The following is a 16,863-nucleotide window of genomic DNA, read 5'->3' as shown; positions in this document are numbered from 1 at the left end:
AAATTTTTACTTGATTGTGATCTTTTTGATAACCCATGAATTTGTGCACATCTTCCATCCTCCATTCTTCTTTGATGCTAATACCACTGGTACAACACATGGACTTAGACTCTCTTGTATCACCCCCTTCTTCAACAACTCATGCACTTTTTTGTTTAACTCCTCACTTTATGCTAGTGTCATTCTATGTGCTGCCTTGTTTGGAAAAATGGCTCCTGGAATCAAGCCCATCTAATGATCGATCTTCCACACTAGTGGTAATCCATTAGGTAATTTATCTGGCATAATATTTAGAAATCTTCCAATGCATTTGCAACTTCTGCAGGAACCTCCTCTACTTCTTCTTTACCATCTTTTGGAATCAAAGAAAAATACATATGCTCATGCCTCATGCCCTCAATAAACTACTTTCCATCAACAACACATATGATAGCAATATTATATACCTTTTGAAGGATTTGAGAAATACAAATCCACAAAGCTCGAATGATACCTATATTTAAAAACCTGTCACAAAGAAGAAAAAGACAAGAAAAGGCAAGGGTTTACTATGAAAATATACAAATTCTATTCTAAAAAATTATAAAGATTAAAGATAATTACAAAAGACCAATCTTTATAGAAGGAGATCGAAACCCCAAAAAAGGGTAACCTAAAAGGGAAGAGCTATTAATAATTACTAATTAATTATTAAATGTGAATGCATAAGTGCATAATATGAAATATTAAGAAGGGACAAAAGGTAATTTAATAAATGAAATACAATTAACCTTTTTCTCTAACAACCCCCCTTAAGATGAGCAACAATGCAACCAAAAACAATGCAGAAAGAGTACGGAAACTAGAATGCAATATGGAAAGAAAACTTGGATCCCAACAACAAGGCTTGATGAGGTACCCGATCATAATCAAATTTATATGAAATGAAGAAATAGAGAAAATCCTATAGGAAAAACCCTACTCCAAAAAGAGAAAGAAAATGATGCACAAATGAAACATCTCAAGAGAATCTCTCAAGACCATAAGTACAATGAAAGCCTCCATAATAGAAGCTTGAGACTTCATAGCCACCTCAAAATGGTAGAATGAAATAAAGGTAGTGGACAAGGATGATAAAACCAATGTAGGTAAGGTGTAGCTAGAAGTCCTAGCTGATGCTTAAAGGAGAAAGCACGAGAATCTTGAAATAGAATCTCAAATCGAGGTGGGATAACAAGTGTGTTGAATCTATCATTTGAGAGGAGATGTATGTCCTCTGATATATCCTCAACAATTATAGTAGGTGGCTCAATGACTAGAGTTGCAATAGTAAGAAATGTTGAAGAGTAATCTTATGCAAAAGATGGAATCTGAACATGAGGTGGAGGTGTAAAAGTCACAACATTGGTCTCAGGAACAACACATAAGTTCAAGCGACTTGATTTCACCTTAGTAGACTCTTGTGAAAAAAGAGAGCGAGTCTCTGATAGTGGAGATGGTGGACTAAATGTGAGAAGGAATATAGGTGGGAAGCATGATCAATAGTCCCTATAGTAATAATATTATATGTCTCACTATCTTTGATGTGCACTGAATCTTGTGCAAAGTCAACTGTCTTCCTTGTCCCACTGTGTATAATCTGATAAATAAAGAGAAGGTTAGAGGAAAAAGATGGAACACAAAGTGCATCATGAAATGAACCATCATCAATGTCAATAGAACGTTTCTACATATAGTCATAACACTGTTGTTCCCCATCAAAATGTGTGGAGTAGGAGAAGCCTCAAAAGAAGAGAAAAAATCCTAAGAATATGTCATATGATGTAAAGCACTTGAATCTAGTAACCATCTAGAAGAATGAAGAATAGTAGTTAAACATAGTGCATGACCCTTTCTAATATATTTAACATCTGATTGAAATGATGATGATGAAGAAGACTTATGAGAAGTAGAAAGAATATCAATGTTTTTCTTTTAAAGGAGAGTTTTCAAATTTGAAACCTATTTGACATAGCCATCTAACTTCTTCTCATAGCAACGTGACTCATCATGATTAGGCTTATTACAATACACACACTTTGGTCTTTTTGGATTTAGTTTACCCCCTTTAGGAGGAGGTGACACTGATGATCTGTGAGTGTTAGAATCAATTTGAGACTCTGTAGAATGAGATTTTGTGTCTTCTCCTTTGTCCCTAAAGATGGCTGAGCTACTAATGCATAAGTCTTTGACCCTATGAGAGAATCTAAGTGAGAGAGCTTAGCTTTCTCTTGAGTCAAATGATTACAAAAAACCTCAAAGGATGACATGGTAAATCTATTACCCAAAGCATCTTTGGTGGAATAGAAGGTAGAAGCAAAAATCAGAAAGTTTCGATGAAGCTTAGAAAGAATCAGGTAGATGCACTCAATATCAGTCTTGGCCTTTCCATAGCCCTACAATAAAGATCTTTGTTGATTGAACTTCATCAAGAAGTCCTCAATGGAAGGAAAAGAATATGATACAAGAGAGGTAAGCTCTCTCTCAATCTGAAGTTTCGTGAACTTATTCAATGTACCAAACAAGCCTTCAAGCTTGGTCCACATAACTAGAGGGGTATCGCATCCATCAAGATAAACTATACATTATCAAATACCTATAAAGAGATCAACCCCATTGCCTCATCCATCTTGTTCCTATGTTGTATGACCTTAAAAGGCCTCTACAAAATTGACTACATGACATCTAAACAAGACCACAACCTTTTTGACCAGAGAAGCTGTGCCATCAAAGAATTCCATGTGTGATAATTATGAGGGGTTAGAAGTTCTAGACAAGAAGAGGTCTCAGTCATTATTTTAGAAGGTGTTGGATTGTTTTTTGCAGGAAAAAAAAATGACCAAATGCTTAAAGTACTATGTCCACTCAATATTACTCCAAACTAATGCTAGATCTGGAAAGTAGACAAAAAATTAGGCACTTTAAAAAAAAAGCACCTGAATATGTGTCCATATGAGATTGAAGGAAGCCTTTGAAGTTGCAAAAATAGGGATTTGCAATTTTTAGAAAAATTTAGGAAAATAAATTATAAACAACCCATAGAAATGTGTAGATCACAAAATTCTACCCCAAAACAAAATTTTTTTTTGGAAAAAGGAGTCCATATGAGTGAGATATCATTGTTTGAAAATACTTCAGTAATTATTTTTTTGAATCGCTCATATCACACATCCAAAAATCAAAGAAAATTTCCAAAAAATGTTAGATCTATTCTGTCAAATCCTTATTCTCCTCTTTTTCCAAATACCAAACAAGCTACAACAAATTTGACTCTGATACCATGAAGGATTTGAGAAATACAAATCCACAAAGCCCAAAGAATGCCTGCATGTAAAAACCTGTCACAAAGAAGAAAAATACAATAAGAGGCAAGGGTTTGCTTTGAAAATATGCAAATTGTATTCTTAGAAATGAAAAATATTAGAAATAATTACAAAAGACCAATCCTTATAGAAGGAGATTGAAACCCAAAAAAAGGGTAACCTAAAAGGGAAAAGACATTTAATAATATTACTAATTAATTATTAAATGTGAATGCATAAGTGCATAAAGTGAAATCTTAAGAAGAGAGAAAGGGTAATTGTATAAATGGAATTAAATTGAGCTTTTTCTCTAACACCTTTTCATCTGTATCTTTCAATGACTTCAACTTATGTTTCACCCCATCCTTTGTAGTGTATAGGTATTTGCACACCCATCATGTACATCACGCCTATCAAACTGCCACGATCTACTCAACAACATATGACAAATGTCCACAGGTATGATATCACAAAGCACCTCATCCTTGTAGCTTCCAATCTTGAACTTCACTAAGCACTGCTCATTGACCATGACCTTGTGATCATCCTACACCCAAGCAATGCACTATAGATGCAAGTGTGTTTCTACCTCTTGAGCTTTAGCTTCATCACCATCTTTTTTTCCACCATATTGTTAGTACTTCCACCATAAATGATCACATCACAATATTTATCTTCACATTTACACCTTGTGTAAAAGAAACCCCTCCTTTGATTAGGTTCATTCTCACCACTCAACAAGACTCTTCTATTAATTAAGAATTCTCCTCTTTGAACATCTTCAGAATGTGATGATTTGACATTTTCATTAACATGCACAACTTTGACTTGGCCTTCAAATCTTCTATATGTCCTTCCTTAACACTAGGAAGATTCAAATCCTCTATGCCCTTCTTCTCTATAGTGAAAACATTTTCCACAAAAACCTCATCTTCTAGATCCTTTCCCTCTACCTCTACCTCTTTGATCTTTGTTGTTTTGATCATGGAAATGATTAGAATTGTTTTCCCTCTAGTTCTGACTGCTACTGTTGGCCTCATCCTTGTTATTTTGATCATCATTTTGGCCTTCATAAGTTCATCTACTAGATCTTCCACTAGGACCCCTTCCACTATTCTTTTATCAAATTTCTTGTTCATATTTTCCTCAACTCTTAGTGAAAACTAGGATTCCTTTTCAATACTCCATTCAGACTAGACTAAATTCTTCCTGAATTCTTGGTTTCAACCCATTAATATAATGATAAACTTTCTCTTTATCAACTTCTGCATCGTTAGTTCTAAGGAGGACTCGGTAGAACTCCTTAGTATACCAACGAATAGATCTTCCTATTTGCTTCAACCATTGCATTTTCTTTAGAAGACCAAGCTCATAATCCACATGAATGAATTGTCACTTAAATTTATCTATCATCTGGTCCCATCTTGTGATTTTTTCCTTCCATCTTTTATTTCAGTCCAATTGAATCTCCTGCCACTAGATCTTTGAGCATCCCTTTAGTTTGGCCTTCACAAACTTGACTCTATCTAGATATTTAATATCTTAGTAGTCAAAACACTCTTCTAATTCATTGATCCAGTCAATCAATTCCTCTAGGTTAAAATTTCTAGAAAATATGGGAACATAAAACTTAGGTCTTTTTCTAGTCTTGGAAATGGCCCTAAAAAGTATTTCTTCTTTAGGATTTAGAACCGCCTCTTCCTCAACATTTTCTTCTTCTCCTTCATCCTCACTTTCATCTCTTATAGAAATGTTTTTTCCTTTTTGCATTTGTTCTTTCAATGCTTTCATTTGTCTCTAAAGGGCTCTAAAACCCTTAGCTGTAACACCTATGACTCTCCTGCCACACTCTCTTCATGGAGGCATTTTTGTGCTTCTTCTAAAACCTTAGTGCAAATTACCTCACAATCAGTAATCTATCTAACACCCAACCCAAACCACAGTCCTGGTGCAACTACCCCACAGTCGGTGATCTTTTTACACACTCAAAAAAACCTGCTCTGATACCATTTGATGAAGGGTGTGCCCCTTAATACCATAAAAACATAACAAAAGAAAATAAATAATAACAATTTGTGAGAACAAAATATGGGTTTCTTATTATCACCACAAATGTGGAATTACAGAATTTTGAAATACAATATGCAAACCCACATGTGTGCCTTATAATAATTTGCAACATAGAGTTGCAAATTGCACAACTTCTAATCAATAGGGTCCGAATTGCACAAGCTCTGGTCGACCTCATTTTAGAGACCATCCAGAGCCTCTAAGGCCTTTAAGACTAAGCATGAAGTTTTTATACCAAAATTTCACAATAACTTCATGAATATTCATGATATGATAATGAGCCTCAACTGGTAGGTTGATATATCCAAGATGAACATCCACTTCTAAAATTAGGATATTCCAAACTCATGTGATTGAATTACTAAGTAGAAAACTTTTGAAAACAATAACTCTACACCAAGAAAACCTTTATTCAAGAAAAAAATAAAAAGAAATATTTTTGGGTGATGCAAGATTGCTTTTACACCGAGGATGCTTCTACAAAATTTGCATACTAAGTTTGTAAGAATGGTCTATGTAATCTATCCAAACATATTGCTATTTCAAAGTAAAAATTGGACATTGTTATGTTGGAAAAATAAATTAGAATAACGAGATGTATGGAAATTTGATATTTCATTTATGTTTAAAGAACAACCTTTTTAAAAATTGCATTATGAGTGACTTTAGTTTAAAAAAATTAAGAAAAAAAGAGATGTACTTGTTCATTGTTAATACATCTATTTAAAAGAAAAAATAGCGAGTTCTATAAACATGAAAATAGTATACACACACACACACACATATACACACACACACACATACATACATACATACATACATATACACACACACACACACACACACACACACACACACATATATATATATATATATACACACACACACACACACACACACACATACATACACACACACACACACACACACACACACACACACACACACACATATACATATACACATATTTATACATACATACATACATACATACATACATACATACATATATGTATATGTATATGTGTGTGTGTGTGTGTGTGTGTATAAAATTTGTTGGTCATTTTAAAACTAGATTTTAGGCATGACAATATCAACTCAAGAAAACACTGAGGAATCATTAGGGTCCCAAAAGTTTTGAATCCAAACATCGACATTAGTATATCACAGATTTTGAGTCTCATTCTAATTGACTAGAGTATGTCTCACCGTTATCATTTTATTTCTCAATATCATAAAAAATATTCACATTTTACGTACAAGAAACTTAGTAGTAGAAGGATCTAATTTCAATATAGATACCTAGTTTCTTGTTCTTATGTAGAATTTTAGGGTACAAAGATGTCAAGGCCAATGTGGCCATCATAAAATTTCTATTCCATAATAGTGAAGCCTTTACCATATTGTTCTGTGGGAAACTAAATAAGATATGCATCTTCTCCATATTTAAAGATCTAAGTATAGATTACCTCCCCTATGGTTTCTTTTCCTAATTCACCTCAATTATTCAAGATAGAGGGAGGTTTATAATGAAGGATGAATCTAAGGTCCTTTTGAATAGGACAAGGTTTACCATAAAATTTAGGTGAATAAAACAAATTACAATTACAATATGAGTCCACAATGCCATACTTTCCACATCCTTTGTCCTAAACTCTAAACCACAATCATGGGAAAATATGTGGATGGAATAAAGGATTTAGAAAATGATGCATGATCATTATAGTGAAATGAATAAGAAGATGAAGGTCTTCTATTAATAGGTACTTGACACTAAGGAGTGTTAGAAAGGATTGGGATCTCCCAATATATTATTTTACACTCCATTAGAAGGGAATATCAAGAATTAATGGTATGTGGAAGTGAAAACCTTCATGAAAAAAATCCATGAATGACTTAAGATGAAGTTTGTATGGAAGGTGTAGATCTAATACATTACATAATGTAGTCCCAACGCTTGGGATAGCGTTGATAAAAAGAGTGTTAACACCCTCTCAAGGGAATACTACATCATTATAGGCCCTTATGCAACCCTTTTTCATGTATCAATCACACCCCTCATAAAATCCCAATGTTATGGCCAATTTCATAGTAAAAATATTTAGGTATGTTCTACCATATACCAAGACTCATCTAATTTTAAATTTATGAGTGAAGACTTCAAGGTGGAGGGGATCATTTCGGTTAGGCTAATGTGAAGGGTCATCATGCTTTGTGAATGTCAAATGGTAGTAATAGAAACGTGTCATACTATGGATTGAAATTAGTTGATGAATCATTTAGAAATATATCTAAGGTAGCCTCATACATGGGGGTTATACATAATATCTCAAGAATGAAAATATGAATTTGCATATTTTCTAAATGATCTAAATGATTATATTGGTTTGTTAGTTGAGATTTGGAATTGATTCCTTACGAAATTGCTTTGGATATATGGGCAGTTATTGCACATCCAATACTCTTAGTATTGATGATTATGGTTGAGGTATTATTATTGGCCTCTTAGATATTATTTTTGGTATACTCATAAGAAACACTACTATAATTGGAAATTTCTTTGGTATTTGTCTTTGAACTATAGGCATTCCACTATCCACGGTTTTGCAAGGGATCTGTACACATAATATGGTAAGTTCTAAAATACCCAAAAGTATTATCAATCACTAAATGTCCATAGACAATGAGATCTTGGATGACATTCTTTTGTTTGAAACACAAAAGTTTTATGTTCTTTGGTCTTGCGACATTTGCAAAAGTCATTCCACCAAGATGGATTATAAGGTACTAGTTCATAATGTTTTACTTTTAGAAGGTGGATAATGTTTGATTGTATAAGCTTATTCAAAGCTAATTTAGTGGTTCTCATAGGGGTGTGTATGCCGCCTTTGATCATTGTTAATCCTTTGAGGACCACATTGTGTGTTGTTTTGAATTGTGTTTGTAGACTATTAATAACTTTATTGGTTGTCACTAGATGTTTATATCTTTGATGTGGAAGGTCCTTATAGACCAATAGTATTGTTTCCCATTTTTTCATGTACATCATTGTCATTTGTGCCTTTTTTATTTTGGAGAAAAAAATCTTGGATTTAACATTTGATGTGCTTAGGTTTTTGTTATTGATCTCTTTGAAGACAAGTCAATTAAAAATAAGGGTCTTCTTAATGGGGATATCCCTTTTAATGGCTTCATAAAACATGTTTAAGCACTAGACTTGGAGATAAAAAATTATGTCTTAATTAAGATTGTGTGAAGACAAGAACTAATTATTTTTTATTAAGAAAATATGTTTTGAAGGGCCCTTGAAATCTGAATACAAATAGGTGACCAAATACTAGCAGACCAGACATGAAAGACAAGAATTACACACTAATAAGTGAAATTAGACAAAGACACTACAAAAATTAGACATAAAGGGGGTGAAAAATAATTTTCAAGCCCCACAAAACAATCTTGTGGTTTAAACACTCTGTAATCAAACCACCCCTTAGTACAATAGAAAATGAGATTTCCCCTTAATCCATAACTTGTGGGGATTAGAAGAAGAATGAGAAGGATTTATTTTTTGAATTTTTTCTTTTAATCATGTTCCATCCCTCCTCAATCTTAGTTGATACAAAATACTAGGCCAATGACTCATCAAAACTATTAGCACAAGCAACAAGTCTAACAAGATCAACAAAACCAACTTCAACAACACATGACCCACTAAACACATAGCCACAACTAACAGGGCCAAAAACAATACTCTTATCTGTAACAATCACCAAACAACTACTACCAACCACAACTTGTTGGACCGATCCAAAAAGATTAGCCACAATTTGATCGTCAGGAGTAAAAACATTAGAATCTACAATACCATATCTAACCACACTATCATCCTTATGGCTGACCTCAACAACTTGTACAATAGTAGGGACAACATCAACATCTTGACATTGAGGAGCAACAACATCTCGAGGATCAACCACATCAGATTTGACCATTGTATAATGTTAGCGCAAAGCCCCTTGCCACAAATTGGGTTTCTTGGATTTGAGCTTTCCAACCACATAATTTTCTACAACATGCCCTGTATTGAAACATTTCCTGCATCTAATTAACAAGAGACCCTCATAATCCAACAATTGAATCCTCAATCCAAAAGGGCTACAGAGTTAACCTCCAACAAAAGACCTTTAGAAGTATCTATATCAATAAGTATCCATCCATAGGAAGAGTGCAATATATCAAAGAATTTTGAATCCACCATTAAAAAATCACCTAAAGCCTCACCAACTTTGTCAAGAACTGAATCATGCCAAAGATGAAAAGCAAGGTTAGGAAGATGGACCCATAGAGACAATTTACAAAAAGATTGTGTGACATGATTAAATTCCTTGTTCCAAGGTTTAACCATCAAAGGAAAGCAGTTTTCCCAAGTGAAAAAATGATTATATAAAATCATTCTCCTATCATTCACATTAAAAAATATAGTAGTAAAAAACCCCTTACCAGAGGAAAAATATGGATAGAGTTAGTAAGGTATCAATCCCAGTGTTGTGAAATCTAAGTGTGAAGCTCTTTGAGAGAGGGCAAAAAATCCCTAAATCAACAAATGAGTGCATCCACCTTAAGAGCCTTAGTGCGTTGCTCAAAATATGAAACTATATCTTTATTTAGAATGACAAAAATGTGGTTGTATAATTATTCAATTGTGTCTTGTCATTGATGTTTACATAAATGTCAATTTCAACCAAGCAATGTAGAATTTGCAGTATTAACCTTGTATATCTCAGTATTAATTGAGTAGTCAGGTAAAGAAGACTTTCTAGTATTAACATAGCAATTAGTTATTAAAAGGATTCCTGCTTGCAATATTGATTGAGTGGTTGGGTATAGAAAGGCTTACAGTATTGACCAAGTGGTCAGGCATTGAAGGAATCACAGTGTTAACTGAGTGTTCTGTCCTAGTGTTGACCAAGTGATAACATAATATAATTGTCAAATATTTTATTAATTGAGGTTGACTATTTGGGTGTTTATTGATGTTTTGAAAGGGTATTCAAGTTGACTTTTCCTATCTTATCATATATAAGAAAGGTCAAGTTGTGAGGATAAAGAGTAAGAAGTGGAATAAGAATTAAGATGGATATATGAGCAAAGGCAAGGCAAAGTAGGAAACTGTAGAAGATAAAATGCAAAGAACATTTGATTAGGAAGGATAAAAAAGTCAAACTAGAATATATATCTAAATCTGTAAAGGAAGTTGCTTCATAAATCAGGTCAAATTGTTGTTGTTTTCTAACCATTGTAGTAGTAAAGAAATCTCTTAACAGAGTTTACTTAACAATCATTCTTTAAATCCTCTAACAAGGTGAGATTTCAATATTGAAGTGTTTTAAGATCTCTAACCAGGCCACTCCTAACATGGTGATCTAAATCTTCTAATAGGGTCACACCTAGCAGTATGTTTTGTAACCTTTAACAAGGTTGGCTTCTAACAGGGCTAACTTTAGAAGAGTAAACATTCTTGTGACTAGTTACAAGGTGGTTTTTCTCCAATTGAGTTTCCTTGTTAAATCTTGGTTTCATCTATGTTCATGTTATTTTCTTATGCTTTATGTTTGTACAACTAAGTCACTAAAGGATAAAAAAGTGTAATAAATATTAAGATTGCTTTGTTAACCGAGCTATTTAGTAATGCAAGATCAGGGAAGTTTGTACTGATATCTAAGGGAAAAGGATTTGTTTTTGTGGTAACTGATTCACCCCTCCCCTCTCAGTTACTCTATTAAATTTCCAAAAAAATGGTATCATGGTAGTTGGTGCTTGTAGGAAAAGGTTTTAAGGACTTAAGCTAAAGATCAAGATGTCTTACAGAAGGGAGATCCCTAAGCTAAACAAAGAGACATTTTTAGCATGACATGAGTTGATGAAGCTAGAGATATCAAGCATCAGTGATGTTGGTATGTTCTACTTGGATAATAAATATGTGCCACGAGCCAAACCTTTGATTGTGGAGCAAATAAAAGAGGCAAATGATCACAATATCATGATGATTGATATTGCATCCTCTTTGAACTATTCTGAATTTGATGAAGTCAAAGAATGTTCTACTGCTTTCGACATGTGGGAAAAGATGAAGAAAGTTTGTGGAGGTGACAAAAATGTGCAAAGAGGTAAGGAAGAAATTTTAAGTGGCAAGTTTGATTGATTAAAAATGAAAGAAGGTGAGAACATTACCTAATACAGTGAGAGGATGAAAGATAGTGTAACTGCAATTAGGGCTTTAGGAGGTAAAATTGATAATGAAACAGTAATCAACAAGATACTAAGAACTCTTCCTATCTATGCAATTAGAGTTTCAAATTATCAAGAAATGAGATGGAATCTAGCACATGATTTAGCTCTAGATACCCTTGTGGGAAGATTGAATGCTTTTGAGTTGGATAACTTTGATAACTATGCTCCTTCCTCTAACAATCTTGAATTTACATTCAAAGATAAACTAACCCTTGGTAGAAAAGGAGGGAACTCAAAAGGAAAACAAGTTGATAGTGAAGAATAAGAAGAACTAGATGAAGATCTTGAAGTCATTGAAGCTTTTCTAGCAAAAGAGTAGCAAAAGGGGAAGGAAAATTTAGAGGGAACATTTCATTGATTTTTTTCTCATGTGAAGAAGTTGGTCATATTGCTGCAAGATGTCTTAACAAGGAATATAAAGATGAGAACATGTTCAACAAGTTCAAAAGAAAGAAATACTTCAAAAGCTATAAGGACTACAAAGGAAAAGGTAAGAAATCATGTTAGATTGCAAAAAAATTAGATAGTGATAATGATGAAGATGAAGTAGTTTACATTGTTGTTAAAGATGAATTCGATGATGAAGAAAATGAAAAGATGACACTTATTTCTCATGTTAGGAAAAATGATACATGGATCATAGATAGTGGTTTTTCTCATCACATGACTGGTGATAAAATCAAATTTGAACATTTGGAACACTATGATCCTGGAAGTGTTAGATTTGGAAACAATGAACCATGTTATGTTAAGGGAAAAGGAATCAAATGTGAGAATGCCTATTGGGTTGAAGGATTAAGACATAATCTACTCAAAGTAGCACAATTCAACAATATAGGATACAAAGTTGAATTCATGAATGACAAAGCTAAACTATTGGATGGAAAATGAAAACTTGTTGGAACAGATAACTAGACAAAAGGAAATTTTTTTTACCTAGATATCATTGAAAATACATGCTTTCTAGTTCAGATAGAAGAAATTTGGCTATGGCATAAAAGAGTGTGTCATGTTAACTTTGATAAGCTAATCACCATTAGAAAGAAAACAAGAGTAAGAGGCATACTTTATCTGAAGAAACCTGAGATGGGCATGTGCAAACATTGTTAGATTGGTAAAATGAGTAAAAGAAGGTTCAAAAGTAAGTCCTACAATTCTGAAGAAGTTTTTGAACTAGTGTACATAGATCTTTGTGGGCCAATAGGTGTGGAAATATATTGTGGAGATGTATATGCCATTTTATTTGTTGATGATTATTCTAGAATGATGATTGGAATGTTTTTGAAAGACAAGTCTGATGATTTCCAAAATTTCAAATGGTATTTGGCTAGAGTTGAGAAAGAAACAAGGAAGAATCTAAAATGTCTCAGACTAGATAGAGGAGGAGAATTCATCTTAAATTAACTCAATGAGTTCTGTAATGAAAGAGGAATCAAAAGACATGTATCAAAACCTAGAACTCCAGAGAAAAATGTGATAGAAAAAAGAAGAAATAGATCCATCATGGAATGTTGAAGAACACTAATGATAGAGAAGAATATTGTACCAAATTGCTAGAGAGAAGCAATCAGAACAACAGTTCATACAATGAACCAAGTTCAAGTAAAGAAAGGTGCAAACAAAACACCTTATGAATTATGATATAGTTATGTAAAATCTAATATTTTTTTTTTATCTTAGATTATTTGGAAGAAAATGTTATTTCTTGAAAGCTATAAATAAAGGAAAGCTTGATGTAAAAAGTGATGAAGGTACATTCCTAGGGTACTCCAATAGAAACAAGGCATACAAATTGAATCTTACTACTCACAAAGTCATTAAAAGTGCACATGTGAAGATTGATGAGTTTTCATAAAGAAGTGATGAGTAGAGAAACAAAGAGCCTAAAGATTACATAAAGTTTATCTACTATGAAGAAGAACCTTAGACTTTACCTTAGAAGGTTGAAGCCAATTAGCAACTGAGTGTACCTAATAACTCTCTAGTAGTTCAGCCTGAGTCACAAAAAAAGGTACCCGAGTTAGTTAGTTCAACCTGAGTTGTAGTCACAGGTAGTGCAAACCAAGTCACAAGTAGTGAAACTCAAGTCACAGCTAGAAGACCCCAAATTTCAGCTAGATCAACTAGAGGAGCCCGAGCAGAAGACAAAAGATCATAGAGAACCAAGTGAAACAAGTTTAGAATCAAGAAAGAAAGATCCAAGACTAACCAAATATGTTAGAAGGCATCATGCACCTGATCAAATAATTGCAGGAGAGAGAAAAGGCATACTAGCAAGGAACAAATTAAAAGGTACATGTTTTCGAAGTGAATTTGAGCCTAGATTTGTAAAAGATGCTTTAGAAAATGAAAGTTGGATAGAAGCAATGAATGAAGAGAGCAAGAAAATAGAAAAGAATAAAACCTGGTCTCTTGTACCTAGACCCAAGGATAAAAATGTGATTGGTACAAAATGGATATTCAAAAATAAGTTCAATGATAAAGGAGACATGGCAAGAAACAAGGAAAGACTTGTATGCAAAGGTTATACTCAAGAAGAAGATATTGATTATGGGGAAACATTTTCCCCTTTTACAAGACTTGAAGGAGTCAGAAGACTTCTAGCATATGCAACACAAAAAAGATTCAAAGTATATTAGATGGATGTTAAATCAAATTTCTTGAATGAAGTCTTATAGAAGAAGTCAACATTGAATAGCTTGAAGGTTTCATTGATCTAAGCCAAATAAACATGGTATGTAAACTTCATAAGGCTTTATATGGATTAAGGAAAGCTCCTAGAGGATGGTATGAAATACTACATAGATATCTGATAAAAATTTCTTTTGAAAAGACAAATGATAATAGAATTTATGTATTTAAGAAGTAAACTAGGGGTTATTCCCCTATCTAATGCTCACTAAAGAAAAAGATAGTGTGGCATCAACCAAGCTCCATTGAAGATCAATCAAGTTGATGCAGTAAAATGTAGAGCATATTGCCTATGAATTAGTACAAAAGGTACATTGTAACTTCAAAATTTGTATACTTTGACAATTGATGTTAAAGTGGGAGATTTTGGTGTCAACATGGAAGACTTATAAGACTGATGAGAGTTCATTTTTGGAATGAAAGAGGGAGATATTTTTTTATCTTAGAAGGGAGATATTCATATTATGGAATGATCAACAAAGAGGGAGTAAATGATAGAAGTTCACAATAGAGTGTTGACATGAATCAAAAGAGACAAATACAAGCAAAATCTCAAATGTAGTATGGATGAGAATCAGAATGGCACTAAGGATATTATCTTATTGCTTATGTTTTATCAGTTTATATTGACATGTTGTGTTGCCATCAATTCCAAAGAGGGAGTTTGTTGGAAATAATTATTCAATTGTGTATTGTCATTGATGTTTACAAAAATTTTAGTATTAACTGAGCAATGTAGAGTTTGCGATATTAACCTTGTACATCTTAGTATTAACCAAGCCGTCAGGTAAAAAAGATTTTCTAGTATTAACTGAGTAGTTGGTTAATAAAAGGATTCCTACTTGCAGTATTGACCTAGTGGTTAGGCATCGGAAGGCTTGTAGTATTGACGAGTGGTTGGGCATCGAAGAAGTCACATTGTCAACCAAGTGCTCTTTCCTAGTGTTGAACAAGTGACAACATAATGTAATTATAAAATATTTTATTAATTGAGACTGACTATTTAGATGTTTATTGATGTTTTGAAAGGATATTCAAGCCAAATTTTCTTAGCTTATGATATAAAAGAAAGGTCAAGTTGTGAGGATAAAGAGTAAGAAGTGGAACACAAATTAAGATGGATATGTGATCGAAGGCAAGGTAGAGAAGGAAAGTGTAGAAGATAAACTGAAAAGAACCTTTGATCGGAAAGGATCCAAAAGTCAAGATGAAACATATATCTGAATATGCAAAGGAAGTTACTTCATAAATCAGATCAAACTATTGTTGCTTTCTAACCATTGTAGTGGTAAAGAAATCTCTTAACAGAGTTGACTTAGCAATTATTTTGTAAATCTTCTAACAAGGTGACATTTCAAGATTGAAGTGTTGAAGACCTCTACCCAGGCCACTCCTAACAGGGCGATCTGAATCCTCTAACAAGGTCATACTTAATAGTATATTTCGTAACCTTTAACAAGGATTGTTCCTAACAGGGCTCACTTTAGAAGATTGAAAATTATTGTGACTAGTTGCAAGGAGGTTTTTCTCAAATTAGGTTTCAACGTAAAATCTTGGTGTCATATGTGTTCATGTTATTTGCTTATGCTTTATATTTCTACAACTAACTCACTAAGGGATAAAATAATTTAATAAATATTAAGATTGTTTTGATAATTGAGTAACAATAAAATTATAGTGTTAACCGAGCTATTCAGTATTGCATGATCAATGGAAGTTTGTATTGACATCTAAGGGAGAAGGATTTCTTTTTGTGGTATCTAATTCACACCTCCCCTCTTAGTTTCTCTCTTACATTTCCAACAAAATGACCCCCCCAAAACTACCTTCCAAGTCCTAGCCTCTTGTAGGATAGCCATGTCCATAGTTGAAAGAGCACCAGATTACCTCCCCTCTTGAGAAAAGGGCATCCCATATATATCTATTGAGGTAAAACATCAATATTCTACACTAAAAGACCAACCATAGACCCAACAAAAACTATGGCAGAAAGCCCCTATTAGCATGAATGCTAATGGTATTCCTATGGGGGAGTATCCTAGCATTATTGGAGATATTATTTAGAGCTTTTATGTTGCATTGATGATCATGTTTAGCATTGATGTGATCATACTAGTTATTATGTGAAGACTAACATAAAAACATAAAGAGATTGTATTCACCTAGTTTGAGGATTGAAGATTAGCTTATGCACATGAAGGATTATGTTCTATAGTATGTCTTGATGCTAGAGTTAAGAGCGCTTATGGAAATATGAAGACTAGACAAAGTCATGCAGATTTTAGTGAATCCAACTTTCAGATAACATTTCTAAAAAGTGGGCACTATTGTTTTGATTTTATCTCCTAACATACATGGAATTTGGTTGAGCGAGTTGAGATAGATGTTGAAGACATGTTTAAGATGACTTTGTTAAGTTAGCATAATCCGAAGATCATCAATAAAAAGTTATGATTACTGTGAGATGATAGATTAATTATAATCTTGGTTA

The sequence above is a fragment of the Cupressus sempervirens genome, chromosome 2, assembly GCF_028749045.1.
Source record: "Cupressus sempervirens isolate cs-2001-9-10 chromosome 2, ASM2874904v1, whole genome shotgun sequence".
In the NCBI taxonomy this organism is placed as follows: domain Eukaryota; kingdom Viridiplantae; phylum Streptophyta; class Pinopsida; order Cupressales; family Cupressaceae; genus Cupressus; species Cupressus sempervirens.
The sequence above is the reverse complement of the archived record's forward strand: the minus strand, read 5'-3'. Positions refer to the sequence as shown.